Below are 20,121 nucleotides of genomic sequence, written 5' to 3'. Positions count from 1 at the left end.
GAATAAGATGGGAGGTCAGGTTTTAGTACTAAATGGAGTTACTCAGTTTCTTACGACTCCAGAGGTCAAACTGATACAGTATGGCCCAAGTTTTATTAACCATATATCACATTCTTAGCATAATCAATCTGGTTTGCTCCAAAGCCTCATGGATGCAAAGAGACTCCTAACAGGATATTGGGCTTAGAGGTTCTCTCTCAAGAATCAATAGTTAGCCAGTTCTTTGGAATGTGAAAGGTTTGAACACCCCAAGCCTGCTGATTAACTCTTTTCAAATATGGTGTGCGTGTGTGTTTTCCATTTTAAATTTTATCCCTTTTTTTTTTTGCCTTGATGAGAAGGTTCATCTGAAATAAATTAGTGTGCAGTTGAAGAAGCAGAACTTTGCTTAGTATTTTGAAAATATTGCTGTATTGATGTCCTGTATTTAATGAATCTGATAAAATAGCAGATGAAAATTGATTTTTATGCTTTATTTTGTTGTTTTTCTTTCTGATGGTTTTAGACGTTTCTCTTTATTCTTAACATATTGAACCTACAATGTGTACAATGTGCTCAGGTGTGAAGTTTAATTTGTTCCTTAACTGTTTATTTGTTTTGATTTTGCTTAGCATCACATAGACTTTTGCAATATGTGAAATCATACGTCTACAATTCTCAGAAATTCTTTCCTATTATTTCCTCAAATACTGGCTTTATTTTCCCTATTACTTTCATCTGGAATTCCATTTAAATAAAATTTTGAACTTCTGGATTTATGTATCTGAACTTCTCTTAGACATTTTCCAGAGTTGACTCTTGTTATTCCTATAGTTATATTTTATAATGTCTCTGTAAGCATTGAATTAGCACACACTAAGCAATTGTTCCTGGGGGAAATATACACTTTTATATTTAAGAGCTATGTTGTTCTTTAGCTAAGTTCAGTTTGTTATTTAACCTAACTGTAATGAATTTCTTTTTCATTAATTTCAAACAAATTTGCATTTGTTTGATCTCTAAGTTCTTTTACCAGAAACTGTATGGTTTTTTTTTTAAAGATTTTATTTATTTATTTGACAGATAGAGATCACATATAGGCAGAGAAGCAGGCAGAGAGAGGAGGAAGCAGGCTCCCTGTTGAGCAGAGAGCCCGATGTGGGGCTCGATCCCAGGATTCTGGGATCATGACCTGAGCCGAAGGCGGGGGCTTTAACCCACTGAGCCACCCAGGTGCCCCAAAACTGTATGTTTTTTTAATAACAATTTAGTTTTGTGTCATGGGTGGATTTCTCTTATCTATTTCTTTGTAAATTGTAGCTATACTTATTCTAACTCCTTTTTTATTTCTATATTATATCTATGTTATTAGGTATAAATTCTTTGAGTCATGAATGTGTTGCTTTCTTTTCTCAAATGATTGATGATTCTTAGTCATGCATTGATCCTTTTCTCTGAATTATGACCACTTGCTGACACCTTGGCTTTTCGATGTAGACATTTTCTCGGTGGTGTCATTAGCAAGGTATTGAGTAGTGGCAGCCTTTGTTCATTGCTTTACTGATATAAAGACATATATTTGTCTCTCTTAATATAGAAATGTATGAAATAATATTTTAATAAACTTTTTTCAAAATCTGTTTTAAACTGATAAACTACAATACCAGTGTTGAAACAAGAAATTTTGGTATGCATGTTCAGCCTACCATCTTGAAATTAGAAGTCCCATGGAATTGTCAAAACTTGACAGGAGGGGCGCCTGGGTGGCACAGTTGTTAAGCATCTGCTTCAGCTCAGGTCATGATCTCAGGGTCCTGGAATCGAGCCCCACATCGGGCTCCCTGCTCAGCGGGAAGCCTGCGTCTTCCTCTCCCACTCCTCCTGCTTGTATTCCCTCTCTCACCAACTATCTCTTAAAAAAAAACAAACAAAAAAACTTGACAGGAGATGTAGCCATAGAAATAAAACTCTCTGACAGAAGTAATACTATTAAAAAAAAATTAAAGGCTTAATCAAACAGATTTTCAAAATGAAAGATATCTATCTCCTTCTTTCCAGTGCCTTTCTTTGAACCAGATCTAACCATAAGTCAGAGAGAAGGTGAGCCTAGGAATGTAATTCACTGAAATTTTTCGAGTAGAGCCTACAAGAAGAGTTAAATGGAGGAAACCCAATGTATCAAAATGCTTTTAACAACTAATTCATCGATACTCTACCTTAATGCATATATCACAGTGTTTAATTATGACCATATAACTGCTGATCAGCTTCTTATGGTACCAAAATTAAAATACCTGTTCAAATAATCTAACATTCTAATTATGCTTTTTTTCTTAGCTAGAAATTTTTCACTAATTTCAACACCTATAATCTAGAATATATATGTAATTCTATACAAATTGTATTAATAAGTATATTTTAATAAATTATAATGTATAGATACAACTATTTTATCTGTCTGTGTCTTATTTAAGACGTCTTATATACATGAACATTCACCAATGATCAAGAGATTGGGACTAGGCTTACTCTTGTACTATAGAGAATTATCTTATTTTATTTTCTTACTAGGTCTTCTTCACACAGTGGTCCTAATTTTTTAGAGATAAGAAAGCAAAGGAGTTAAGGCAAATATTTGCTGTGCTTGACAATATTCTCATGTACTAATTGATTCTAATCAGGACAGCCAATGTCAGCTAAGTTAATATCATTATGCAAAAAACAAAAGTAGCATCAGGAACACAATTTACTAATTTGGTAATCATGGTTGGACACCAGCCAGTAGGTAGTAACTAATGGCACCACAAACAGATATGGAGATATTGACTGAACTATATTTAGTAGATACAATGCAATTCTTTTTCTTTTCAATTTTTATAGTTGGTGGCAATATACCATCTTTAGGTAGTCTTGTTATCATTAATTTTACCATAAATATTATGGTGAAAATTACCAAAAATATATATATATATCCTGTGTGTAAAGTGCCAGATACATGAGCTGGTGGAAGATACATTGATGAACAGTGAGTCCTTCTTTAGAGCCCTGAGAATCTAGTAAAAAGGCAGTATGTAGGCAGATAGGAGGTACACCAAATGATAACTAAAATAACACTGACACTAATACAACAAATAATAAAAGTAAATAATTATAATAAAACAACAAAGTATTACATAGCAAAAGATGAATGGTATGTACTTTTTTAGTGCTTAATAACTTATAACATGTTTCCCTACATTTATTTCATTTAATGCTCATACTCTTTTGAGTTTGATAGTGGTATTACTATTTTATTTATTTATTTTTTATAGATTTTTTAAAAAGATTATTTATTTATTTATTTGACAGACAGAGATCACAAGTAGGCAGAGAAGCAGTCAGAGAGAGAAGAGGAAGCAGGCTCCCCTGCTGAGCAGAGAGCCTGATGCGGGGTTCAATCCCAGAACTCTGGGATCATGACCTGAACCGAAGGCAGAGGATTTAACCCACTGAGCCACCCAGGTGCCCTAGGTATTACTATTTTACTGAAGAAGCAAAAGAGATATAGAGGCAATAAATATAGAAGAAATAAATAAAAGAAAAAAATCAGGGCTGAGAAGGAAAGTAGCCTATAGAAGACAGATTGGACTTAACATCATTCAGGAGAGGCTGGGGAAGGCATGTGGGGTCAAGGGAATGGAAAAGATTAGAAAAAGGAATATGCAGAGCATATCAGTGAGCAGACCAGCTTGGCTAGAACATGCGTATAGAAGAAAAATAGTATATCCATACATAGGAAATCTTCCATATCAAAAATCAGAAAAAAAATTTCATCAATAGAGAAATGATTATGCAGATTATTGTGTATGTATGATGGAATTATAAGAAGTATTAAAAACAATGTGAATAAATATACAAAGTCATAGTAATGATGAAAATAATTGACTTATATATCTATTTTTAAAAATAATAAATGCATATGGTACAAAATTCAGAAAATATGAAACGGTTTATAATGAAAAGTAATCATCTCTTTTCAGTATCCATTTCACCCTCCATCTAGTGGCAATGTGATCGTAGATAACTTATATACTCTCTAGCTAATCCAAACATATACAAGCATATGTATACATAGGTATTATACACACATATCCATTTTTATCTACAGATTACAAATAGTTCTTAAACTTGTTTTTTAAAAAAATATAACAGGGAACCTGGGTGGCTCAGTTTTTAAGCGTCTGCCTTAGCTCAGGTCATGAACCCAGGGCCTTGGGATCAAGCCCCACATTGGGCTCCCTGCTGAGCAAGGGAGACTGCTTCTCTCTCTCTCTGCTCGTACTGTCTCACTCTCTCTTTGAAATAAATAAATCTTTAAAAATAAATAAATAAATATATATATATAAAACAATAGATGGGTATTAAGGAGGGCACAAGTTGTGATAGACACTGGGTCTTGTATGCAGGTGATAAATCACTGCATTCTACTCCTAAAACTAATGTTAGACATATGTTAATTAATCGGAATTTAAATTAAAATTTGAAACTACCAAAAAAAAAAAACCAATGTATTTTAGGAATTGGTTTCATTAATTGTATGGAGCTACCATGGTATAGATCCACTATAATTTATTAATAAGGATAAATGTCTTTTCATATTTAAGATATTTACATTTTCCTCTTTGGTGAGTGGTTAGCTAAAATCCTTAGTTTAATTGGGTCATTGATTTTTTTTCTGTTAATTTTAGAAGCTCTTCTAAAGTTAATTACTCCTTTTTAAGTTTTTATTTAAATTCTAGTTAATTAATACACAGTGCAATATTAGTTTCAGATATACAATATAGTGATTCAACACTTCCATACAACACTCAGTGTTCCTCACAGCAAATACACTCCTTGATCCCCATCACCTATTTTACCCATCCCCCCACACACCCTCTTCTAGTAAGAGTCAGTTTATTTTCTATAGCTAAAAGTCTGTTTCTTGGTTTGCCTTCCTCTCTTTTTTCCCCCTTTGCATATTTGTTTTGTTCCTTAAATTCCACATATGAATATTTTTCTTTCTCTGACTGACTTATTTACTTAACATAATATTCTCTAGGTCCATCCACCTCATTGCAAATGGAACAATTTCATTCTTTTTGCCGGCTGTGTAATATTCCATTATATGTATATAATACGCCACTTCTTTGTCCATTCAATAGTCAATGAACACTTGGGCTGTTTCCAAAATTTGGCTATTGTAGATAATGCTGCTATAAATATTGGGATGTATGTATTCCTTTGAATTAGTATTTTTGTATTCTTTGCATAAATACCTAGTAATGCCATTGTTGGCTCATAGGGTAGTTCTATTTTTAAATTTTTGAGAAACCTCCACACTGTTTTCCAGAGTGGCTACACCAGTTAGCATTCCTACCAACAGTGCACTTAATGTTCTTCTTCTTCCACATTCTTGCCAACACCTGTTGTTTCTTATTTTTGACTTTACTCATTCTGACAGGTATGAGATGGCATCTCATTGTAGTTTTGATTTGCACTTCCCTGATGATAAGTATTGTTAACATATTTTCATGTGTCTGTTGGCTCTCTCTCTGTCCTCTTTGGAAAAAAAATGTCTATTCATATTTTCTGCCCATTTTTAAATTATATTATTCATGTTTGAGGTGTTGAGTTTTATAAATCCTTTAGATACTAACCTTTTATCCAATATGTCACTTGCAAATACCTTTTCCCATTCCCAAACTAAAAGGTTGTCTTTTAGTTTTGTCAGTTGCTTCCTTCTCCATGAAGAAGCTTTTTATTTTGAGGTAGTCCCTGAAGTTTATTTTTGCTTTTGTTTCCCTTGCCTCAGGAGACCTATCTAGAAGGAAGTTGCTACTGCTGATGTCCAACAGGTTACTGTGTTCTCTAGGATCCTTAATGGACTCAGGTCTCACATTTAGGTCTTTAATCCATTTTGAGGTAGTTCTGTGTTTCACTTAAGAAAGTAGTCCAGTTTCATTCTTTTGGATGTTTTTTATCCAGTTTGCCCTGCCTGTTTAGTTGAAGAGACTTTTTCCCATTGCATATTCTTTTCTGTTTTGTTGAACATTAGTTGACCAGATAGCTGTGAGTTCATTTCTGGGTTTTCTTTTTTGTCAGTTGTTCTATGTGCCTATTTTTGCACCAGTACCATCTATTTTGATCACTACAGCTTTGTAATGTAACTTGAAGTCTGGAATTGTGAGGCCTCCAGGTTTCCTTTTCTTTTTCAAGGCTGATTTGGCTATTCAGGGTCTTTTGTGGTTCCATACAAATTTTAGGAGTGTTTGTTCTAGCTCTATGAAAAATGCTATTAGTGTTTTGATACAGATTACATTGAATCTGTGGATTGCTTTGGGTAGTATAGACCTCTTCACAATATTTGTTCTTCCAATCCATGAGCATGGAATATTTTCCCATTTCTTTGTGTCATCTTTTTTGTTTTATAGTTTTCAGAGTACAAGTCTTCCATGTCTTTGGCTAGGTTTATTCCTAGTTATCCTATTATTTTTGGTGAAGTTATAAATGGGATTGAATCCTTAATTTCTCTTCTTGCTGTTTCATTATTGGTATATAGAAATGCAACAGATTTCTGTATGTTGATTTTGTATCCTGTGACTTTACTGAATTTGGGTATCAGTTCTGGCAGTTTTTGGTGGAATCTTTTGGGTTTTTGATATAGAGAATCATGCCACTTGCAAATAGTGAAAGTTTGATTTCTTCCTTGCCAATTTGGATGTCTTTTTTTTTTTTCTTTTTGTTGTCTCATTGCTGAGGCTAGGACTTCTAGTCAAATGTTAAATAGCAGTGATGAGAGTGGACATCCCTGTCTTATTCCTGACCAGGAAGGAAAAGCTGTTTTTCCTCATTGAGGATGATGTTAGCTGTGGGATTTTCATAGATGGCCTTTATTATGTTGAGGTATGTTCCCTCTAAACCTACTTTGTTGAGGGTTTTTATCATGGATGGGTGTTTTACTTTGTCAAATGCTTTTTCTGTATCTATTAAAATGATCAGGGGTACCTGGATGGCTCAGTCATTAAGGGTCTGCCTTCAGCTCAGGTCATGATCTCAGAGTCCTGGAATCCAGCCCCGTATTGTGCTCCCTGCTCAACAGGAAGCCTGCTTCTCCCTCACTTACTCTCCCTGTGTTCCCCTCTCTCGCTGTCTAGTTCTGTCAAATAAATAAATAAAATCTTTTAAAAAATGATCATATCATTCTTATCCTTTCTTTTATTAATGTGTTGTACTACATTAATTGATTTGTGAATATTGAACCACTCTTGCAGCCCAGGAACAAATCCCACTTGATTGTGTTAAATGATTCTTTTAATGCATTGTTGGGTTCAGTTTGCTAGTATTTTATTGAGAATTTTTGCATACATGTTCATTAGGATATTGGCCTGTAGTTCTCTTTTTTAGTGGTGTCTTTATCTGGTTTTATCAGGGTAATTCTGTCCTCATAGAATGAATTTGCAAGTTTTCCTTTATTTTCTATTTTTCTGAATAGTTTGAGAAGAATAGGCATTAATTCTTCTTTAAATGTTTGGTAGAATTTGCAGTCAAGCCATCTGTCCCAGAATATTTTTTGTTGGGAGTTTGTTGGTTACTGATTCAACATTTTTGCTGTTTATCAGCCTTTTTAAGATTTCTAATTCTTTCTGTTTCACTTTTGTTAGTTTATATTTTTCTAGGAATTTATCCATTTCTTCTAGGTTGCCTAATTTGTTAGCATATAGTTTTTCATAATATTCTCATATAATCCTTTGTATTTTTGTGGTGTTGGTTTTTATTTCTCCTCTCTCGTTTGTGGTTTTATTTATTTGGGTCCTTTCTCTTTCCTTTTTGATAAGTCTAGCTAGAGGTTTGTCAATTTTATTAATTTTTGGAAGAACCAGTTCCTGGTTTCATTGATCTGTTGTATTGTTGCTTCAGTTACTATATTATTTATTTCTGCTCTAATCTGTATTATTTCCTTCCTTCTGCTGGCTTTAAGCTTCATTTGTTGTTCTTTTTGTAGCTCCCTTAGCTCTAAAGTTACATTGTTTATTTGAGATTTTTCTTTTTTCTTGAGAAAGTCTTATATTGCTATATACTTCCCTCTTAGGACCCCTTTTGCAAAGGTTTTGGACTGTTGTGTTTTCATTTTCACTTGTTTTCATGTTTTTTAAATTTCTTCCTTGATTCCCTGCTGAACCATTCATTCTATAGTAGCATATTATTTAACCTCCACGTATTTGTGGTCCTTCCAGATTTTTTCTTGTGGTTGACTTCTACTTTCATAATGCGATGGTCAGAAAGGTGAATGGTGTGGTTTCAATCTGTTTTATTTCTTGACTCCTGTTTTGTGACCTAATATGTGATCTCTTCTGGAGAATGTTCTTTGTGCACCTGAAAAAAATGTGTTTTCTGCTGTTAAAAGAGATGGAAAATTCTGCATAGATCTGTTAAGTCCATCTGATCCAGTGTGTCATTCAAAGACATTGTTTCTTTGTTTATTTTCTGTTTAGGTGATCTGTCCATCAATGTAAGTGGGCTGTTAAAATCCCCTACTATTATTGTGTTATCAATTATTATTTATTGTTTATCAATTTATTATCAATTATTAATTATTCTGTTACTATAAATTTCCTTTATGTTTGTTATTGTTTTTTATATTTGGGTGCTCCCATGTTGGGCACATAAATATTTCCTACAAGCATCCATGTTATGATTTTTATTTTATAATTTTTTCTTTTATCCTGATCTTATTTATGATTTTTGTGTTCTGTAGTTATGTTTCATATCTGTGTAGTTGAGTCAATCTTTTTTCTAGTATCATAGAACTTATTTCATATTTTCTTCTAGTGCTTTTATCATTTCATATGATTTACAGCTTTCATCTGTTTAATATTTTAAAAATAAATAAAGGCAAGAGGGAGAGATCCTCTCTAGTTATGTGATTATCTGTTGAAAAATCTGTCATTTCCCTAATTACATGAAATGCCTTCATCTTATAGTAAATTGATATAATTTTAAGTATATTTCTATAATCTCTCTTCTATTCATTAATCTGTGTAAATATTCCTTACCTGTCATTACCTAATTTTTAAAATGTGTAACTGTTTAATTACTCAATCACTATCAATCACTATAACCAATGATCACATTGGCTAACCACCCATTATTGCTTATGTTAATTTTTCAAAAACTTTCTAGGATATTCTCAATGACTTAATATGCAAAGGTTAACAGAACAATGTGCTGTCTCCACTGCTACAACCAACTGAAAAGGTACAAATGGTATTTATTTTCTCCATTCTCTATCATTGGTTTTACACTTTTCGTGCCACTAGCTAGAACTTCAATCTAGATGGCCTGCTTTGGGTCAAGGGTTTGGACCTCCCATTTGCTTTAATGTTGTCAGTTTGGGCTTATTACAGTTGCCCACTAGATTTATCAGTAGGCAGGAAAACACCAAGAGAACTCCTGTTCCAGTGAACTCCTGCATTCTATTTAGACTCCTGTATTCCCACTTTGTGTGGCAGCAACCCCTCCTTAAGGTATTTAGGATCATGTCTGATGCTATGGTAATGTTCTTCTTGGCCTGCTGTTTCACTGGTATGAGATAACTTGAAAAGCTTTAGCCTTACTAGAACTCTTACTGTGTTCACAAAGAGAACCTTCTCTTTGTTGCCTCCCTTCCCCAATCCCATTTGCCACTATGTCTTCTAATCCAGCAGAACCTAAATTTGTAGGGTCGGGGAGTAGAAATTCTGCAAAATCATCTCTGGAGGAGATGATACCATGAACCTGTCTTACTTATCATCTCTGTTTCTTGGACTCAGGTAGTCTGAGTATTGGGGTCCCAGCACCAATACTCAGGTATTAGTACAGTACATGTGTCTCATCTAGGGGATGCCCCAAGCTATTGCTTGGGTTTCTTTTTTTTTTTTTTTTAAATAGGTGTTCCAAAATTCTATTAGGTTAGCAGCTTCCAAGCTGGCCTATTGTATGGTTGGACCCGTGAATCCTACAGTCAGGCCCTCCGTGTCATACCTTCTCTCTTAGAGCAGGTCACTTGGTCTAAGGTTATGTTATGAAGGATCATACGTAAGTAAATTAGGCACTTTCTAAGTTTTTGAATTGTATTCCTGATAGAGGCATTTTAGGCAGGAAAGACAAACTCCTACCAGAGATTACTTCAATTCTGGCAAGAGATCGCTGCCGCCCTACCAGGGTGAGGATCATACAGAGTGGTCAACTTGCCATAAAGTAAATGGTTGGGCTCCATTGGGGTGTTGCCGTATTTCAGGCTGAGCATTTTTTCCTGCGGCTTGCAGATTGGGAATTCCCACAGTAGTGGTGGGTAGATCAGCATCTTTGATGGAAATTTAGTTCTTTCATTTGCCATTAACCTAAGGTTATCCCATGGAAGGTTAACTCCTTCATGTACCCAGGCTTGCACAAGCAACAGAAAGATGGATTGGGTGGATTCATGGAGCTGTCGCACATGGTGGTGACAGGGAAGCTCCAGGCCAGATCAAGACATACTGAGTAGAGAGGAAGTGAGATATTGTCAGGTTACATCTGCATGCAGCTGGTTCCTGCAGCAATGGCCAGAGCAAAAAGTTGGACTGAGAGGATGTGAAGGAGGGCAAGCAAGTAATTTCTGATCCTAAGACCCTCTTCAGCAGACTAGTCTTTGGGGATATTATTTTGCTTTCAGTAAAGTCAAATAAAGCATGAAGGTAGAAGAATATCTCAAATACCAAGACTAGCAATTAGTCTCTTTACATCTAGGCAGGACGAAGGAGAGAAAGCTTCTACTTTTGAACAGCAAATATTATATGCTCCTCAATAAACATCAGGTATGAATATTTTAGTGTATGAATCAGTGTATGAATATTTTAAGGTCCTTGATACAGATCACTGAATAATTTTAAAACATTACAGCTAGAGAGTATAATGCCAAGTGAAATAAGTCAGTCAGAGGAAAAAAGGACCATATGATTTCACTCATGTAAAATTTAAGAAACAAAACAAATGAACAACAACAACAAATATAAGCAAATGGGGGGGGTGTGCACTAGAGAGAGAGAGAGGAAAAGAGACAAACCAAGAAACAGACTCTTAACTATAGAGCACAAACTGATGGTCACCAGAGGTGGGGGGTGGTGGTATTGAGTGAAATAGGTGAAGAGGATTAAGAAAGCACAGGGTGATGTATGGACATTTTGAATCACTATATTGTACACCTGAAACTAATATAACACTATATGTTAAATATACTAGAATTCAAATTTAAAATTTTAATAAAAAACACAACAATAAAAAAACAAACAAAACAACAACAAAAAACATTACCAAAATGTATTGTGTAAGAGTATCCATTTCACTGTATCTTTAATAACAATGAGAATGAAAAGATTTAGTCTCACAGTTTAACAGGTGAAAAATAACATTATCCTTTAAATTTGCAAGTCTTTGATTACTAGTATGGTTGTATTTTTGAAATATACACATAAACATATTCTTCTCTAGGTGACCAGTTCGAATCTGTTGCACATTTTTAAATTGCACCTCTTTATTTCTAGAAACTCTTTATATATTAAGAAGACTTTCTGTCTATCATATCCATTGCAAATAATTGCCCATTTTTCCCTTGCCCTCTAATACTAATCATGATTTTAAATATTCAGCTCCTCCCTGTTTTTCCCGGGTTTTGTTGTTGTTGCTAAAAACTGACATTTGAGTAATCTTTTTCAAGTAGAGCTTTTTGGTTTTTTTTGTCAGGCTTGTTACTGAAAGCTAAGAAAAAGTCTGCTGGTCACAGTTAGATGTCACTTGTCTCTACTTATCTGTTATAATCTCCATTGGTAAAACATCATTTTTTATTTTTATAGTTAATGAAAGAAATGAAAAGAGCTTAAAATTTGCTCTGTGGAACAAAGAGATAATAAAATTACATTTTTATTATAACTTATCTCCTTTTAGTGGCTCAAAACAATTTTATTCCTCACTTTGAGTAACATGGAATACCTTAAAATCTTAGATCTTTGTTTTTCAAACTGTGGTTTGCAGATAGTATCTCATACATGCTTGCAGAATCTCTGGCCTCATTCCAGATATACTAAATTAGAACCCACGTTTTAACATGGTCCACTAGCAATTCATTTGTCCATTTTGAGAATCATCATTTTAAGTCCTGCAGTCTATTTTCAGGGAGACATAAAACTAATTAACTTATCAATTTCCTGGATTATGAAATTCACAAAAACTAAAGTTGTAGAATGTCATAACAGAAATCTATATTACTTATTTTTTTCCACTCCCAATCCCCAGATTTTCATTTCAAATAGTGGAACATATGTGTGGCATCCGAGCTGTAGAAAATTTTCATTTTTGATAACCATCATTAAGCTTGGAGATTTTCAGCACTATATAGAATAGTCGATCTGTAGTCAAAGAAATAATTATAAATTAAGGAGTCACATAAATTTGTATCATAATCACAACATTAATTCATTAACACATGAATTTACTGTGTATTTATGTACTGGGCACTATGCTAGGCGCTTTTGAGGATAATCTAAGAATAAGCAGGAGAAATAGGATAATATTATGGTTATCAATAGCAAGTACTCCTTGAATGCTTGCAATGTGCAGGGTATTTTCCTGGTCACTTGTACTCTGCAGTCCTCACAGACATCCTTTGAGGTTGGCACTATTATTATCACAGTCGTATAAAATTAGCATCTAAGCCTAGGAAAATGAAGCAAGCTTTTCCAAGGTCGCACAGCTAGTGAGTAGTGGGGGTGGAATTTCAACCACGCTTCCCTGAATTTCTAGCCTTACTACACATAGTTGAGTACCTGCTTTGATTCTATCAGTAGAGGGCAGTTTGAAAAATTGATGAAATCATTCTTTCCCACTTCAGGTTTCTTCCCTTTAAAGTTTCAGGTAAGGAACTTGAGCATTTTTTTTTTCATTAGTATGGGTGCTGCATACCCAACTTATTTCTAGTCTCTTCAAAAAGCCAGAGAGAAAACATTTATGAAGGCATAAAGCCATGTATTTTCACCTTGGGGCAGCTGAGAGACACATTATAAATGAACAGGATGAACAGCACTGGACAGAAGAGACAGGCTTCCTACGTTTTCCCTTCCTAAGCAAAACTGTGGATAAGAACTTATTTCTCTACCTTGTGAAAGGCACAAATCATTATATGGTATTGAAAGTAAGACTTGTTATTTCAGAGAAGAATAAAATGATCTATTAAGATAGGACACAGAACAGGGGCGCCTGGGTGGCTCAGTGGGTTAAAGCCTCTGCCAAAGGGCTCAGGTCATGATCTCAGGGTCCCGGGATGGAGCCCCGCATAGGGCTCTCTGCTCAGCAGGGAGCCTGCTTCCCCCTCTTTCTCTCTGCCTGCCTCTCTGCCTACTTGTGATCTCTGTCTGTCAAATAAACAAATAAAAAATCTTAAAAAAAAAAGAGAGGATGGAACATTCTTGGGTGCGTGTGTGTGTTTGCAATGCATTCAAGAAGTTGCATAAAGTCTTTTTCCTGATGTTATTTTCCAGTTGTATGGTTGAATAAATATAACTATGGAGAAAATTTAAATAAATTTGGTTAAACATGCAAACACCGTGCAATCCCAGCCTCTATGTAGGATTGCCTCTGGTTTACTCTGATTTGGTGAAATTCCAATTCTTTATTCTAAACAAGATATATGATAAGGGTGTGGAGTATTTGCAATACAAATCTTACTAATTACATGTAGATTATTTCTAAAGGCATGAGACATTTTCTTTCAAGTTCTAGTAGTGGGAAGGATGTGAAAGCATCCCAGCAATTGACTTCATGCCAGAAAAACTCCAATTGAGTCATTCTCCTTAATTGCTTAATTTAAATGATTCCTCCACAGTGGCTCCATAAATATGGTGTTGAGTCTTTTTTTCTTTGAAGGATGAAAACAAATTTTAATGGTCTATTCTAATTTCACAAATTAAGATAAAGAAGATATAAGCTGCATCGTGCAATAATAACATCCAGGGATATTACTTTAAAACAAACATTCCCCTTGGAAGCAATATTTTTCCTCCATGAGGCAAAAATTGGTTCTTAGGGAGGAAAAACGAACTTACCCATTCTGTGGCTAAATCACAGATACATCAACAAAGATAGAGTATCTCTCTGGTATTAAAATTTCATGGGAAGTGATTAAGGAACAAACGTCTAAAAGATAATACTAATCATTTTTTTTAATTAATTAATTTATTTTTATTTGCTTATTTACAGCATAACAGTGTTCATTGTTTTGGCATCACACCCAGTGCTCCATGCAGTACGTGCCCTCCCTATTACGCACCACCTGGTTCCTCAACCTCCCACCCCACCCCACCCCCTCCCGCCGCCCCTTCATAACCCTCTGGTTGTTTTTCAGAGTCCATAGTCTCTCATGGTTCATCTCCCCTTCCAGTTTCCCTCAACTCCCTCTCCTCTCCATCTCCCCATGTCCTCCATGTTATTTGTTATGCTCCACAAATAAGTGAGACCATATGATACTTGACTCTCTCTGCTTGACTTATTTCGCTCAGCATAATTTCTTCCAGTCCCGTCCATGTTGCTACAAAAGTTGGGTATTCGTCCTTTCTGATGGAGGCATAATACTCCATTGTGTATATGGACCACATCTTCCTTATCCATTCATCCGTTGAAGGGCATCTTGGTTCTTTCCACAGTTTGGCGACCGTAGCCATTGCTGCAATAAACATTGGGGTACAAATGGCCCTTCTTTTCACTACATCTGTATCTTTGGGGTAAATACCCAGCAGTGCAATTGCAGGGTCATAGGGAAGCTCTATTCTTAATTTCTTCAGGAATCTCCACACTGTTCTCCAAAGTGGCTGCACTAACTTGCATTCCCACCAACAGTGTAAGAGGGTTCCCCTTTCTCCACATCCTCTCCAGCACACGTTGTTTCCTGTCTTGCTAATTTTGGCCATTCTAACTGGTGTTAGGTGGTATCTCAATGTTGTTTTAATTTGAATCTCCCTGATGGCTAGTGATGATGAACATTTTTTCATGTGTCTGATAGCCATTTGTATGTCTTCGTTGGAGAAGTGTCTGTTCATATCTTCTGCCCATTTTTTGATATGATTATCTGTTTTGTGTGTGTTGAGTTTGAGAAGTTCTTTGTAGATCCTGGATATCAACCTTTTGTCTGTACTGTCATTTACAAATATCTTCTCCCATTCCGTGGGTGCCTCTTTGTTTTGTTGACTGTTTCCTTTGCTGTGCAGAAGCTTTTGATCTTGATGAAGTCCCAAAAGTTCATTTTTGCTTTTGTTTCCTTGGCCTTTGGAGACTTATCTTGAAAGAAGTTGCTGTGGCTGATATCGAAGAGGTTACTGCCTATGTTCTCCTCTAGGATTCTGATAGATTCCTGTCTCACGTTGAGGTCTTTTATCCATTTCGAGTTTATCTTTGTGAACGGTGTAAGAGAATGGTCGAGTTTCATTCTTCTACATATCGCTGTCCAGTTTTCCCAGCACCATTTATTGAAGAGACTGTCTTTTTTCCATTGTATATTTTTTCCTGTTTTGTCGAAGATTATTTGACCATAGAGTTGAGGGTCCATATCTGGGCTCTCCACTCTGTTCCACTGGTCTATGTGTCTGTTTTTATGCCAGTACCATGCTGTCTTGGTGATCACAGCTTTGTAGTAAAGCTTGAAATCGGGTAACGTGATGCCGCCAGTTTTGTTTTTGTTTTTCAACATTTCCTTAGCAATTCGGGGTCTCTTCTGACTCCATACAAATTTTAGGATTATTTGCTCCAGCTCTTTGAAAAATATCGGTGGAATTTTGATCGGAATGGCATTAAAAGTATAGATTGCTCTAGGCAGTATAGACATTTTAACAATGTTTATTCTTCTGATCCAAGAGCATGGAACAGTCTTCCATCTTTTTGTGTCTTCTTCAATTTCTTTCATGAGTGTTCTATAGTTCCTCGAGTACAGGTCCTTTACTTCTTTGGTTAGGTTTATGCCCAGGTATCTTATGGTTCTTGGTGCTATAGTAAATGGAATCGATTCTCTAATTTCCCTTTCTGTATTTTCATTGTTAGTGTATAAGAAAGCCACTGATTTCTGTACATTGACTTTGTATCCTGCCACGTTACTGAATTGCTGTATGAGTTCTAGTAGTTTGGGGGTGGAGTCTTTGGGGTTTTCCATATAAAGAATCATGTCATCTGCGAAGAGAGAGAGTTTGACTTCTTCCTTGCCAATTTGGATACCTTTTATTTCTCTTTGTTGTCTGATTGCCGTTGCTAGAACTTCTAATACTATGTTGAACAAGAGTGGTGAGAGTGGGCATCCTTGTCATGTTCCTGATCTCAACGGGAAGGCTGCAAGCTTTTTCCCATTGAGGGTGATATTTGCTGTGGAGCTCAATCACAAGGAAAAGTTCAGAAGGAACTCAAACACCTGGAAGCTAAAGACCACCTTGCTTCAGAATGCTTGGATCAACCAGGAGATCAAAGATGAACTTAAACAATTCATGGAAACCAATGAGAATGAAGACACCTTGGTCCAAAACCTATGGGATACAGCAAAGGCGGTTCTAAGGGGGAAATACATAGCCATCCAAGCCTCCCTCAAAAACATTGAAAAATCCAGAATACACCAGCTGTCTCTACACCTTAAAGAACTGGAGAATCAACAACAAATCAAACCAACTCCACATGCAAGAAGGGAAATAATCAAGATTAGAGCAGAGATCAATGAGGTAGAAACGAGAGATACAGTAGAACGTATCAATGAAACTAGAAGCTGGTTTTTTGAAAGAATCAATAAGATCGATAAACCATTGGCCACACTAATCCAAAAGAAAAGAGAGAAAGCCCAAATTAATAAAATTATGAATGAAAAGGGAGAGATCACAACTAACACTAAGGAAATAGAAACAATCATCAGAAATTATTACCAACAGTTATATGCCAATAAGCTAAGCAACCTAGATGAAATGGATGCATTCCTGGAAAGCTACAAACTCCCAAAATTGAACCAGGAAGAAATTGACAACCTGAATAGACCGATATCTAGTAATGAGATTGAAGCAGTGATCAAAAACCTCCCAAAAAACAAGAGCCCAGGACCTGACGGATTCCCTGGGGAATTCTACCAAACTTTCAAAGAAGAAATAACACCAATTCTCCTGAAGCTGTTCCAAAAAATTGAAGCAGAAGGAAAACTTCCAGACTCTTTTTATGAAGCCAGCATTACCCTGATCCCCAAACCAGGCAAAGACCCTACCAAAAAGGAGAATTTCAGACCAATATCACTGATGAATATGGATGCAAAGATTCTCAACAAGATCCTAGCAAACAGGATCCAGCAGCACATTAAAAAGATTATCCACCATGACCAGGTGGGATTCATCCCTGGGTTGCAAGGTTGGTTCAACATTCGCAAATCAATCAGTGTGATAGAACAAATCAATGAGAGAAGAGAGAAGAACCACATGGTCCTCTCAATTGATGCAGAAAAAGCATTTGACAAAATCCAGCATCCGTTCCTGATGAAAACGCTTCAAAGTATAGGGATAGAGGGAACATTCCTGAACTTCATAAAATCTATCTATGAAATACTAATCATTTTTAAAAAGGTAGAGAAACACAGCTTTAAAGCGTCCCTCCTCTATCTCAGGCCACCAGGTCCCTTCAATATTACTGTCACTAGGTTAAAGAGCATGGATTCTGTTCCTTCACAGCTGTGTCCCTCCTGAAAGCCAGTGATAAAATAGACCACCTGCTGCTGTCTCTAGTGAGGATCTAGACACAAAATTACTGTCAATAGGGAACCCACTGCCTTCCATTGCCCACATCCTGTGTGCTTTTCAGCTCCCTACTAAAATGGTTGAGTCTGTTCCATGACAAGATGCTAAAATGGGTGATCTCTGAACATCAGAAAAGATACAAAGGTCCACAGTGAGACCCTGCGTACATTATTATCCATGACTGACATTTACAATTTTACTATTATTTTCAAATACTCCAAGTATACGAGAATTAAGAGAAAGAGGCTTGACTTACTTCACGGTAGCACTCAACATGTTGTAGAACCTGAGAATTTTCTGTTGGGCCTGCACAAAATCATGAGGGTTTTTCCCACCAGTTTCCTCCTCAGGGCTTATTATACTCTGCTGTCTATCCTTCATCATAGAAACCCCTTCCTTATAATTACCAAAGGATCTCATATTATTTTATTATAACTTATATGAATTTTATACGGTATTTCATCTCTCCAAAGGAAATTTGCCTCTAATTAATTTTGAAGTGAAGAGTGGTTTTTTGTGAAATATATTTCAGACATTATGAAGTATATAAAGAAAATGTTTTAGGGGAGATCTTGCAGTACCCCCAAAATAATTTCATGTAGACTACCATCTATTTTCTACTGTGCTTAAGTGTAATTGCAAGCTTGCTTTTAAGAATTGTTTGTTCATCTAGTTGACAGTCTAAAAGCTAGAAATCATTAAAGGATAGAATAGCACATTTTTCTTTTTTCCGATCTTCTTGAAGAGGGATTTTATAATTTATATCCGATCCCAATCAATGGAGAGTTAGGGCCTAAACTCTAGGCAACCCCATTCTTTTATTTTTAATTTTGCTAAATAACAAGTTGGTGTAATCCCTGTTCTTTAGTAACATGCAGATGAAGAAATGAATAGAGGAAGGAAGCCCTTTTTATGTGTGAGAACTGAGGCACAGATGCCTATTTTCCTTTCCAAACCTTCATTTCTTTATTTGCCTTCTTGTTTTTCCCTTTTCTGTTAAATTGTCCAATCACAGAACCAATGTTACTAATATCCCCAGTCTGGCTCTTTTCATAGAATATTAAAACTAAAAAGAAAATTCCATTTTCAAATTCAATGTAATAATGCTTTTAATGTGACACATTTAAGTATAAAAATATACAATGATGAAGCCAATTATACCCCCCCACACCCTTCACTTGACCTTGAAAGGCAACAGTTCTCCAATTTGACTATATGCTGGAATCTATTGGGGCATTTTAAAAGTATCATCTGATGTAATAGATCCAAGGATGTATCTGGGCCATCAGTAAGATTTTATAATTTTTAAATTTAAGGTTTGTGTTCTTTTCAAGTCTTATTTTCTTGGTATTTTATATTACATTTCATTGACCCCAAGATGTCATGCTTGTTATTTTCACATTTTAATCTCTCTAAAATCAAGATATATCAGTGGCAACCTAGATAAAATGAATTATAGTTTTTCTGACATTACTGTGAACTGAATATTTTACCCTAAATTTACCATAATTTAATTTAGAATGTTTGCATTTATTGTCAATAGTGAAATTAGCCAATAGATTTTTTTGTTTGTATTCTTTTTATTTTTATCAGGTTATTATAATCAAGTTAAATTGGGAAACTTTCCATTCATTAATTGGTCCAGTTAATTTAAATGATATTGCAGTTATATTTTTGTTAGAAGTTGTATTACATTTAGCTTTGAATCCAGCTGTTCAGCTTATTATTAGTAATATCATTATTATTAATTGAGGTATAATTAACATATATCATTATATCTGTTTCAAACGTACAATGTAATGATTTAACATTTGTCTATATTCTGAAATGATCACCACAATAAGTCTAGTTAACATCCATCATCATACAAGGTTACAAAAAATTTTTTTTTGTGTGATAAGGACTTTAAGATCTACTCTCTTAGCAACTTTCAAATATGCAATACAGTATTATTAACTATAATCACCATGCTGTACCTTATATCCCCCGAATTATTTATTTTATAACTGCATGTTTGTGCCTTTCTCTGTGGATTTTATTTTATTTTTTATTTTTTAAAGGTTTTATTAATTTATTTTTTTGTGGGGGAGTAGAGAAAGGAGCAGAGGGGGACTGAAAGAGACAGAGAGAGACTATCCAGCAGACTCCATGCTGAGCGTAGAGCCCCCAGATGGAGCTCAATCCCACAGCCCTGAAATCATGACCTGAGTGGAAACCAAGAGTCAGAGGCATAACTGACTGCGTCACTCAGGCACCCCGTGATCTCTGTTATGGATTTTAGCTCTTCCACTTCTTAGAAAAATTTTGAATAATT

This window comes from Meles meles, chromosome 10 (assembly GCF_922984935.1).
Source record: "Meles meles chromosome 10, mMelMel3.1 paternal haplotype, whole genome shotgun sequence".
Classification (NCBI taxonomy): Eukaryota; Metazoa; Chordata; class Mammalia; order Carnivora; family Mustelidae; genus Meles; species Meles meles.
This window is presented reverse-complemented; position numbering follows the sequence as displayed.